Source organism: Sminthopsis crassicaudata, chromosome 2 (assembly GCF_048593235.1).
Source record: "Sminthopsis crassicaudata isolate SCR6 chromosome 2, ASM4859323v1, whole genome shotgun sequence".
NCBI lineage: Eukaryota > Metazoa > Chordata > Mammalia > Dasyuromorphia > Dasyuridae > Sminthopsis > Sminthopsis crassicaudata.
In genome coordinates this window covers 291,084,605-291,096,247 of record NC_133618.1, presented here as the reverse complement: position 1 = coordinate 291,096,247, position 11,643 = coordinate 291,084,605, and positions in this window count along the sequence as shown.

Here is an 11,643-nt window from a genome sequence, read left to right as displayed (position 1 = left end):
GATATTTTTCCCCCATTTCACCAATTTTATTTTTAAGGAGTTATTTTTCTTTTTCCAATTCACAAATTCTGTTTTTCAGGGGATTGTTTTCTTTTTCCACTCTTATCTTTTAATGAGTTATATGCCTTATCCAGACCATCTTGCAAAGCTTTCCTTTCCTTTCCCCATTTTTCTTCTAGCTCTCCTTTAAGATCCTTTTTAATTTCTTCTATGAGAGCCTTATGTGGTAGGTACCAGATCATCCATCTTTGGGTTTTCATCTAGAGACAAACTGTTTTTAGTCTTCTCAAGGTTTGAAATCTGCTCTTTCAGTATAGAAACTATCTATAGTTAGAGCCCACTTTGCTTTTTTACTCATTTAAAAAAAATGCTGTGATTTGCTGGTAGGGCAATGAGGTATTTCCAAGCTGCCTCTATAGATAACAGGATGTGGCAGTGAAGCAGCAGTGGGATAGCAATGACTGCTCTGGGATTAGCAGTTGTACACTAAATTCATTCTGGGTCCCTCCTGGTGCTGAGTGGATGTGACCAGGTCCCAAGGGACTCTAGCATTTTGGGGTTATAGTATTTACCCTCTGTGTTCATAGCTTCTCTGTTGATCTACTGGCTTGATGCCAGGTCAAAGCAGCTGACATTGTGGTAGAGTACTCCCTGCAGATTTTCCACCAGTGGAGACCACATCTTTCCCGCCTCTGGTCTGCTCAGCATGAGCTGTTCTTCATGCTCTCACTGCCTATCTGCCTGAGTTTGTGCCTGGCCTAGCCCCTTTCTGTCCTGGAACACATGCTAAAACAGACCTTTTCTGGTGAATTTCGAGATTATCTTCTATTGGTAATGTGTTGTATTCCCAATATTCATGGGTCAAGTGAAGTCATAGTCAAGCACTAATTCAGAGCCTGAGTTTCATAAAATAGTTTGAGGGTAGAGGAGAGTTCAGAAAGACTCACGTGTCTTCTCTACCATCTTGGCTTCACCCCAGTTCCAGTTATTCTTATGTTTTCTCTTCTTCTTATTATTTTTTCCCCCCGAAGCAATTGGGGTTAAGTTACTTGCCCAGGATTGCATGCTAGGAAGTGTTAAGTGTCTTGAGCATAGATTTGAACTCAGATCCTTCTGACTTCAGGGCTAGTGCTCTATGCACTGCACCATGTAGCTGCTCCTATGTTTTCACTTTTTGATATGTTCTCGAGATCTGTTATTTTTCTTATGTTTCACATTCTGTTCTATTTTTTTTCATTCTTTATATATAAATATATATATAATATTTATATAGATTCTTTATATTTATATTTCTTAGTCTCTTATAGTTTCACTGGTTTCTACTTGCCCAATTCTAATTTTCAAAGAATTATATTCTTTAAGATTATGGATCTCCATTTCTAAATGGTTGACTTTCTTTTCATAGTCTTTTTGTTTTTCTTGGATTGTTCTTTTTTGTTATTTTTCCTTAATCTCTCTCATTTGAGTTTTAAAATCTTTTTTTAATTCTTCTATATTTTCTTTCTAGTCAGGTAGCCTTTTAACATTACTCTTTGGAGTAGGAAAGGCTTTTTTTTTTTTTTACTTAAATGTTCTTCTCTAATGAATATCAATCTTCCCCATCCCCATAATAAGTTTCTGTGGTTTGCTTGCTCCTTTTTTTTTTTTTTTAATGAGAACTTATTAGTGTAAGTACCTCTAATCCTGGAGTATGTGGAGGGGAGATAGTACTTTGGCTTAATTTTATTCTGATCTGGAATCCCAAACTAAAAGTTCCATCATCCTGCAAGTGCTTATAGCCAGGAGCATCCCTGCTCCAATGCTTCTGCATTTTTGGTTACCAGTTCCTTCTCACTCAGGACTGCATTTCTGCAGCACAGCTGGGACTGATATTCCTTATCAGGAGAGATGTTCTCAGTCTTCCCAGATTCTTGCATTCCTGGTGTCTGGAAAGTGTTTATAATTCTGACTGATGCTACTTCCACATCCAACTAGCCCCAGGGTACCTCATCTTGGTGCTGGAGGTCCTTCTTCCAGTTTTTGGGTCTTCTTGGGTTTTCTCAAGAGGATCCCTATTCTTTCCCACACTCCCTTCCCCCCCCCCACTGGTCTATGTTCACCCAAAGGCACAATTTTGTTTTGTTTGTTAGGAAAAACTTAGAATTTTCCAATTTCCTCTACCATCTTACCAGAATTCTCCCTTTGCATTTATTTTTTGATCTATTGTTCCACTCCCCTTTGTTGAATGCAATTTTTATTTACATTATGATTCCCCAAAAGAGTATTTTGAGTATTTTTCTTTTTACATTTGATTTTGAGGTTTTTATGCCCTATTACATAGTCCTAGAAAAGCTAAATATGGCAATAAGGAAAGAAAAATAAATTAAAGAATAAATACTGGCAAAGAGGAGTATACCATATTTGCATTTGCAAATGATATTCTAATTCACTAGTGGATCTGATAGTTATTAAGCAATTCAACACTATTATTACTTTTATTCCCTTCTTTCAGCTTAAACTAGTATAATTATTAGTCTAACAATTCTTTTTGATGTTTTGTTGTTCCCCCAAGGTATTTACATTGATGAAGCAGTTACATAAAAGTAAATAATTATCATTTGATAAAATTTCTATTGAATCATTGATTAGTCTCTCATAGTTGTAAATTTCAGGCAATTTTTTTGGCAAATGATGGTGGATTAATTCCTTTATTATCCTAAATTCTCACCTTTTGTCTTAAAAAATATATTAGTTGGCTAGCTGATTTTGGGTCAGGTTTTGGCTCAATTTCCCTTAATTTTTGACATGTATGCCTTTAATTTACCTTCTTATTAGGTGAAAAATTTTGGACAATTTGGATTGATGCTCTTTAATACAAAATGTTTTTTTCCTGTGGTTCCTGAGAAAAATAATTTCTTTATTGTAGCCTCTGTTAGATATCAATGTGTTTGGGAGAGAATGACAGAGCATTGACATATCAATAACAAAGAGAATGACAAAGAGACTGACTGACATATCTATTGATATATAATGTATTCTGCCCCTTGGTTTCAATAATAAGAAATTTTCTTACAATTTTCCTGAAATATGATGAGTGACTAGATTCTTCACATTTTCTAACAAATCAATAACTTTTAGGCTTTTTCTCCTGAGTTTTGTCATTTGATTCCAATGCTTGTATTTATAAAGTTTTCAAGGATTTTTCCATTTGACTTACTTTTTTAAAATTAGTTTTGCTACTTGTTCTGCTGTTTCCAATCTTTTGATATTCTAATAGAATAATTATATTTATTTTTTCCAAAGATATTTCCAAGTTGTTGAGTTGCTATCATCTTGGCTTCTTTCTTTAATGATAGCTTTTGCTTTATTTTTATTAGTATATTTTTCATACATGTTGCTATGACTTATAATAGTTCTAGTTTGGTTTTATGAGAGCATTATTAATGTCAATGTTGAATGATTCTTCCTTTCCATTCATTATCTTCTTTTTGGTTTCTTTTATCTATAACATTTACTCATTGTGATAGAGCTTTTGAGAGGGGATGTTGTTCACTCATGTATTTGCTCATTTTTTTTTCAGAGGGGTTTTCTTTTTGAGTTTTTTTCTCATTTTGTAAGCTTATTGGTTTTTAATACTCATAGCTTTATGAATCATGCTGGGAGAGAAGAATCAGAGCAAAAGGGGAAAACGATGGGAGAGATTAAAAAAACGAAAAAAAGAAGTGAACATAGCATGTGTTGATTTACAATCAGTCTCCTTAAATTTTTTTCCTGGATGCAGATGCATTTTCTGTCCAAAGTTTATTGGGGTTGCTTTGGATCATTGAACCACTTAGAAGAACCAAGCCTGAAGATGGCGGAGAGGAAACACACGACTCAGTGAACGTCCTCACTCCCTCACAACCAATTAGATAAATTAAGTCTCAAAATTAGCTCAGGACTGATAGATACCACAAGGACTGGAAGCACGACTTACCAGCTGAAGAGAATCTGGAGTTTCAACAGGAAAGGTCAGTTCTCAGGGGAGGAATAAGAAAGACCAGCACAGACGGTGGGGTAGGGGCACACTGCGCCCATTGCGCTGGGAAGGGCTCTGGGATCAGAGAAGCCACTGAGGTAAAGGAATCTGGCACAGGCTGTTAGCTCTTCTCTGCTAATTATTTAGCAGTTCAGAAGAGAAAGCCAAAATATTTTAAAACTCAGATTAGATTTTCCCCGGACCCTGGGGGTGACTCAGGCACCAGGGGGTGTGGCCTCAGCTACCTCCTGAGAATAGTTAAGAGACTGACAAGTGGGTGGATACGGCCCAAGGCAACACACACTGCCTAGCTTAGCTGGAGGGAGTGGAACTCAGCTCCAGGAAGTCCCAGAGAAGCGGAACCTTTGAACTAGGGACCGCGGTTTCTGGAAGACACTTCCAGTTTGAGTGCAGGGGCTTCTCACGTCACCTGCTGCAGACGTCCACTCCCCACCCGGACACATAGGCTGAGCTTCTTGCTGTCTTCACTATTCTACGCCCTCGAAGCACAGCAGTGCTAATCACCTCTGAGGCGCTTCCAGGGAGGGGGTGGGGAACTCTCTCCCAGAGCTCTCTCTTAGCGCGGGCGCAGGGGCCGCTGCATCCATCCGGTCTGGGAGGAAGCTGGTAAAGAAGTAAATAATTTCCTACCCCAGGGACAGACCCCAAAACATTTTTTAAGTATGAGCAAAAAAGCTAGAAAAACTATAGATTCCTTCTATACAGAGAAAGAGCGGGTATCCAACCCCGAGGAAGTTAACAGCAAAGATTCAGAAGATAACAACCTAAAGGGGAACGATTCCTGCCCCCCATCACATAACTCTCTCCTAGAAGAAGCTCTTAAGAAATTGAGGGAGATCGAAGAAAAATGGGGCAAGGAAAGGGAAGTTATGATAGAGAATAACAACGTCCTGAAATTGGAGTTGGAAAAAATAAAGAATTCACAGGAGATGCAGGGAAACAAAATTAGTGAATTAGAAAAGGTTAAAAAAACACAGGAAAGTAGGATTTCTGAATTGGAAAAGATAAAAAAGTCTCAAGAAAATAGAATTTCTGAATTGGAAAAAGAAAATAATTCTCAAAAAAAAAATTAGGGAAATGGAAAAAAATTCAATAGAGCAAAATAATTCATTTAAAAATGAAATTGGGCATTTACAAAAAGAACTAAAAACTGTGAAAGAAGAAAATAACTCCTTAAAAGTCAGGATGGAACAAATAGAAATGAATGATTCACAGAGAACCCAAGAATCAGTCAAACAAAACAAAAAAAATGAGAAGCTGGAGAACAACGTCAAATACTTACTGGGAAAATCTATAGACCTGGAAAATAGATCTAGGAGAGATAATCTGCGGATTATTGGACTTCCAGAAAACTATGACCAAAAAAAGAGCCTAGATTCTATTTTACAGGAAATTATCAAAGAGAACTGTCCAGAGATAATAGAAACAGAAGGGAAAGTAGATGTGGAAAGAATTCATCGAACTCCTTCTGAAATAGACCCTAAAAAAAGAACACCACGGAATATTGTGGCTAAGCTGCAGAATTACCACACAAAGGAGAAAATCCTGCAAGCAGCTAGAAAAAAACAATTTAAATACCAAGGTGCCACAATAAGGGTCACCCAAGATCTGGCTGCCTCCACATTAAAAGATAGAAGGGCCTGGAACCTGATATTCCGTAAGGCAAAAGATCAAGGACTGCAACCAAGAATGAACTACCCAGCTAAGTTTAGCATCTTTTTCCATGGAAGAAGATGGTCATTCAATGAAACAGAGGAATTCTATATGTTTCTAAGAAAAAAACCAGACTTAAACAAAAAATTTGATCTACATCCACAAGACTGAAGAGAAACAGAAAAAGGTACACAGAACCCTTGAGAACTGTAACTTTGTTGTGGGTATATAAAAAATACTCAAGGATAATTTGATTTTACTGATATAAAAGAAAAAAAGGGGGGTGTGGTAAAGGGAAGGAGGTCGGTTCAGAAAAAGGGGAAGGAGTGATAAAAAGAGGGAAACTACATCCCAGGAAGAGACATAGAAAATACACCATATCTGAGGGAACTTAGTGAGGGGGAGAATCATTGTGTGAATCTTACTCTCATCAGAAGAGGCTCAAAGAGTAAATAATTAACATATTTGTTTTTCAGAGAATTTTCTCTCACCTCATTAAAAGGGGGGAGAGGAAAAGGGGAAAGGAAAAGGAGAATAAGTGAAGGGACTTGGAGGGAGGGGGGAGGGATCCTAAAAAAAAAAAAAAAAAAAAAAAGAGGGAGGGTTGCGCGTCACAAGGGGGGTTTGTAAATTAAATATCGGGGAGGGGGATCAGGGGGGTCAAGGGAAAAAAGTATAATCTGGGGATAATACGATGGCAGGAAATACAGAATTAGTAATTTTAACTGTAAATGTAAATGGGATGAACGATCCCATCAAACGGAGACGGATAGCAGATTGGATCAAAAAGCAGAACCCTACAATATGTTGTCTACAGGAAACACACTTAAAGCAGGGAGATACATACAGAGTAAAGGTAAAAGGTTGGAACAGAGCTTATTATGCTTCAGGTAAAGCCAAAAAAGCAGGGGTAGCTATCCTTATCTCAGATCAAGCAAAAGCAGAAGTAGATCTCGTTAAAAAAGATAAGGAAGGAAACTATATCCTGCTGAAAGGTAGCATAAATAATGAAGCCATATCAATACTAAACATATATGCACCAAGTGGTATAGCATCTAACTTTCTAAAGGAAAAGTTAAGAGAACTGCAAGAAGAAATAGACAGTAAAACTATAATAGTGGGAGATCTCAACCTAGCACTCTCAGATTTAGACAAATCAAACCACAAAACAAACAAGAAAGAAATTAAAAAAGTAAATAGAACATTAGAAAAACTAGGTATGATAGACCTTTGGAGAAAACTGAATGGCAATAGGAAGGAATATACTTTCTTCTCAGCAGTTCATGGATCCTATACAAAAATTGACCATATATTAGGACATAAAGATCTCAAAATTAAATGTAGGAAGGCAGAAATAATAAATGCCTTCTTCTCAGATCACAATGCAATAAAAGCTACATTCAGTAAAAAGTTAGGGGTAAATAGACCAAAAAGTAATTGGAAACTGAATAATCTCATCTTAAAGAATGACTGGGTGAAAGAGCAAATTATAGAAACAATTAACAATTTCACCCAAGATAATGATAATGATGAGACATCATATCAAAATCTTTGGGATGCAGCTAAAGCAGTAATAAGGGGAAATTTTATATCTTTAGAGGCTTATTTGAAGAAAATTGAGAAAGAGAAGATTAACGAATTGGGCTTACAACTTAAAAGGCTAGAAAAAGACCAAATTATAAACCCCCAACCAAAAATTAAACTCGAAATACAAAAATTAAAAGGAGAAATCAATAAAATTGAAAGTAAAAAAACTATTGAATTAATAAATAAAACCAAGAGTTGGTTTTATGAAAAAGCCAATAAAATAGATAAACCTTTGGTAAATTTGATCAAAAAAAAGAAAGAGGAAAATCAAATTGATAGTCTTACAAATGAAAAGGGGGATCTTTCCACCAATGAAGAGGAAATTAGAGAAATAATAAGGAGTTACTTTGCCCAACTTTATGCCAATAAATTTGATAACTTAAGTGAAATGGATGACTTTCTCCAAAAATATAGGCTCCCTAGATTAACAGAGGAGGAGATAAATTGCTTAAATAGTCCCATTTCAGAAAAAGAAATAGAACAAGCTATTAATCAACTCCCCAGGAAAAAATCCCCAGGGCCAGATGGATTCACATGTGAATTCTACCAAACATTTAAAGAACAATTAGCCCCAATGTTATATAAATTATTTGAAAAAATAGGGGATGAAGGAGTCCTACCAAACTCCTTTTATGACACAGACATGGTACTGATACCTAAACCTGGTAGATCGAAAACTGAGAAAGAAAATTATAGACCAATCTCCTTAATGAATATTGATGCTAAAATCTTAAATAAGATATTAGCAAAAAGACTTCAGAAAATCATCTCCAAGATAATACACTATGATCAAGTAGGATTTATTCCAGGAATGCAGGGCTGGTTTAATATTAGGAAAACTATTAATATAATTGACCATATTAATAATCAAATTAATAAGAACCATATGATCATCTCAATAGATGCAGAAAAAGCATTTGACAAAATCCAACATCCATTCCTACTAAAAACTCTTGAGAGTATAGGAATAAATGGATTATTCCTTAGAATAATCAGGAGTATATATTTAAGACCGTCAGTAAGCATAATATGCAATAGAAATAAACTGCAACCTTTCCCAGTAAGATCAGGAGTGAAACAAGGTTGCCCACTATCACCATTACTATTCAATATAGTACTAGAAACGCTAGCCTCGGCAATAAGAGCCGAGAAAGAGATTCAAGGAATTAGAGTAGGAAATGAGGAAATCAAACTATCACTTTTTGCAGATGACATGATGGTATACTTAGAGAACCCCAAAGACTCTGCTAAAAAACTACTAGAAATAATTCAAAATTTCAGCAAAGTGGCAGGATACAAAATAAATCCACATAAATCCTCGGCATTTTTATATATCACTAACAAAATGCAACAGCAAGAGATACAAAGAGAAATTCCATTCCAAACAAATGTTGAGAGTATAAAATATTTGGGAATCCATCTGCCAAAGAAAAGTCAGGAATTATATGAGAAAAATTACAAAACACTTGCCACAAAAATAAAATCAGATTTAAATAATTGGAAAGACATTCAGTGCTCTTGGATAGGCCGAGCGAATATAATAAAGATGACAATACTCCCCAAACTAATCTATTTATTTAGTGCTATACCAATCAGACTCCCAAGAAACTATTTTAATGACCTAGAAAAAATAACAACAAAATTCATATGGAAGAATAAAAGGTCAAGAATTGCAAGGGAACTAATGAAAAAAAACTCAGAGGAAGGTGGTCTAAGTGTACCTGATCTAAAGCTATATTATATAGCAGCAGTCACCAAAACCATTTGGTATTGGCTACGAAATAGACCGGTAGATCAGTGGAACAGATTAGATACAAAGGACAAAAAAGGGTACATCTATAGCAATCTAATCTTTGACAAACCCAAAGATTCCAACATTAGGGATAAAAATTCATTATTCGGAAAAAACTGTTGGGAAAACTGGAAATTAGTATGGCAGAAATTAGATATGGATCCACACTTAACACCATATACCAAGATAAGATCAAAATGGGTACATGATTTAGGCATAAAGAGGGAGATAATAAATAGATTAGAGGAACAGAGGATAATCTACCTCTCAGACTTGTGGAGGAGGAAGGAATTTATGACCAGAGGAGAACTAGAGATCATTATTGATCACAAAATAGAAGATTTTGATTACATCAAACTAAAAAGTTTCTGTACAAATAATACTAATGCAAACAAGATTAGAAGGGAAGTAACAAATTGGGAAAATATTTTTAAAAACAAAGGTTCTGACAAAGGTCTCATTTCCAAAATATATAGAGAACTGACCCAAATTTATAAGAAACCGAACCATTCTCCAATTGATAAATGGTCAAAGGATATGAACAGACAATTCTCAGAGGAAGAAATTGAAACTATATCCACTCACATGAAAGAGTGTTCCAAATCACTACTGATCAGAGAAATGCAAATTAAGACCACTCTGAGATACCACTACACACCTGTCAGATTGGCTAAGATGACAGGAACAAATAATGACAAATGTTGGAGGGGATGTGGGGAAACTGGGACACTAATACATTGCTGGTGGAGTTGTGAAAGAATCCAGCCATTCTGGAGAGCAATTTGGAATTATGCCCAAAAAGTTATCAAACTGTGCATACCCTTTGACCCAGCAGCGCTACTACTGGGATTATATCCCAAAGAAATACTAAAGAGCGGAAAGAGACATATATGTGCCAAAATGTTTGTGGCAGCTCTTTTTGTTGTAGCTAGAAACTGGAGGATGAATGGATGTCCATCAGTTGGAGAATGGTTGGGTAAATTGTGGTATATGAAGGTTATGGAATATTATTGCTCGGTAAGAAATGACCAGCAGGAGGAATATAGAGAGGCCTGGAGAGACTTAAATCAACTGATGCTGAGTGAAATGAGCAGAACCAGAAGATCACTGTACACTTCAACAACAATGCTGTATGAGGATGTATTCTGATGGAAGTGGAAATCTTCAACATAAAGAAGATCCAACTCACTTCCAGTTGATCAATGATGGACAGAGGTAGCTGCACCCAGAGAAGAAACACTGGGAGGGGAATGAAAATTGTTAGCACTAATATCTGTCTGCCCAGGTTGCATGTACCTTCGGATTCTAATGTTTATTGTGCAACAAGAAAGTGATATTCGCACACATGTATTGTACCTAGACTATATTGTAACACATGTAAAATGTATGGTATTGCCTGTCGTCGGGGGGAGGGAATAGAGGGAGGGGGGGTAAATTGGAAAAATGAATACAAGGGATAATATTATAAAATATATATATATATATATATAATAAAAAAAAAAAAAAAAAAGAAGAACCAAGCCTTTCATAGTTGATCATCTCACATTCTTGTTATTATTGTGTACAATGTATTCCTGGTTCTGCTCATTTTGCTCAGCATCAGTTCATGTAAATCTTTCCAGGCCTTTTTATTACCAGCTTATTCATGACTTTTTATAGAACAATAATATTCCCTTACCTTCATGTACCACACCTTGTTAAATAATTCCCCATTTGATGGGCATCCACTCCTTTTCCAATTCTTTGTTAACACAAAAAGAGCTGCCAGAAACATTTTTGCACAAGTGGGTCCTTTTCCCCCTTTTATGATTTCCTTGGGGTACAGATTCAGTAATGGCACTGTTGGGTCAAAGGGTATGCCCAATTTTATAGCCCTGTGGATATAGTTCCACATTGCTCTCCAGAATGGTTAGATCATTTCACAATTCTACTTTTTGAGGTTTTAAAATTGTTTCCTATCTATTGTTGTCCCTTTGTGCTTCTGTCTTTGCCTTTTCATCTCTGTCCCTGTCTTTCTCCTCTAAGGTTTTTCTTGCTGTTTTTAAGGAGGGATTGTAGAGCTGAGATTTCTTATACTCTCCTAATTTGCTGGAAATGCCTGTCTTTAATTATTTCATGTCCTAACATTTTATCTTATAGCATTAATATACTGTTACATTATTTCTTCTAGCTTTAAATTATACATTCTAAGATTTTTTCTAAGATTTTTACTATTCTGTGACTCTAAATGGAAAGCTGGCAATGGTCCAATACAAGCTATGTACATAGTCAATTAGGATAAGCTTAAATTTTTTAAAGATAAATTTTGTCTTGCATTTCCTTTTTTGATTAAAAAATGGCCTAAACAGTCTCATACTTAGTTAGATATAGTTTATTATTATTGTAATTACTATTATTAAAAAATAGTAGAAGCACTTAATTTGCTTTCTTTGTATCACTGGAAAAAGCATAGTTCTTCATACATCATTCCCAGAATCTTGAAATTCTATAATTGAACTATGTCAACAGTAGTGAAGTGGTAAAATGAGAAAATTATCTAGGTGATTAAAACTGTAACCTAGAAATTTTGTGTCAATTATCTAGTTTTTCCCCC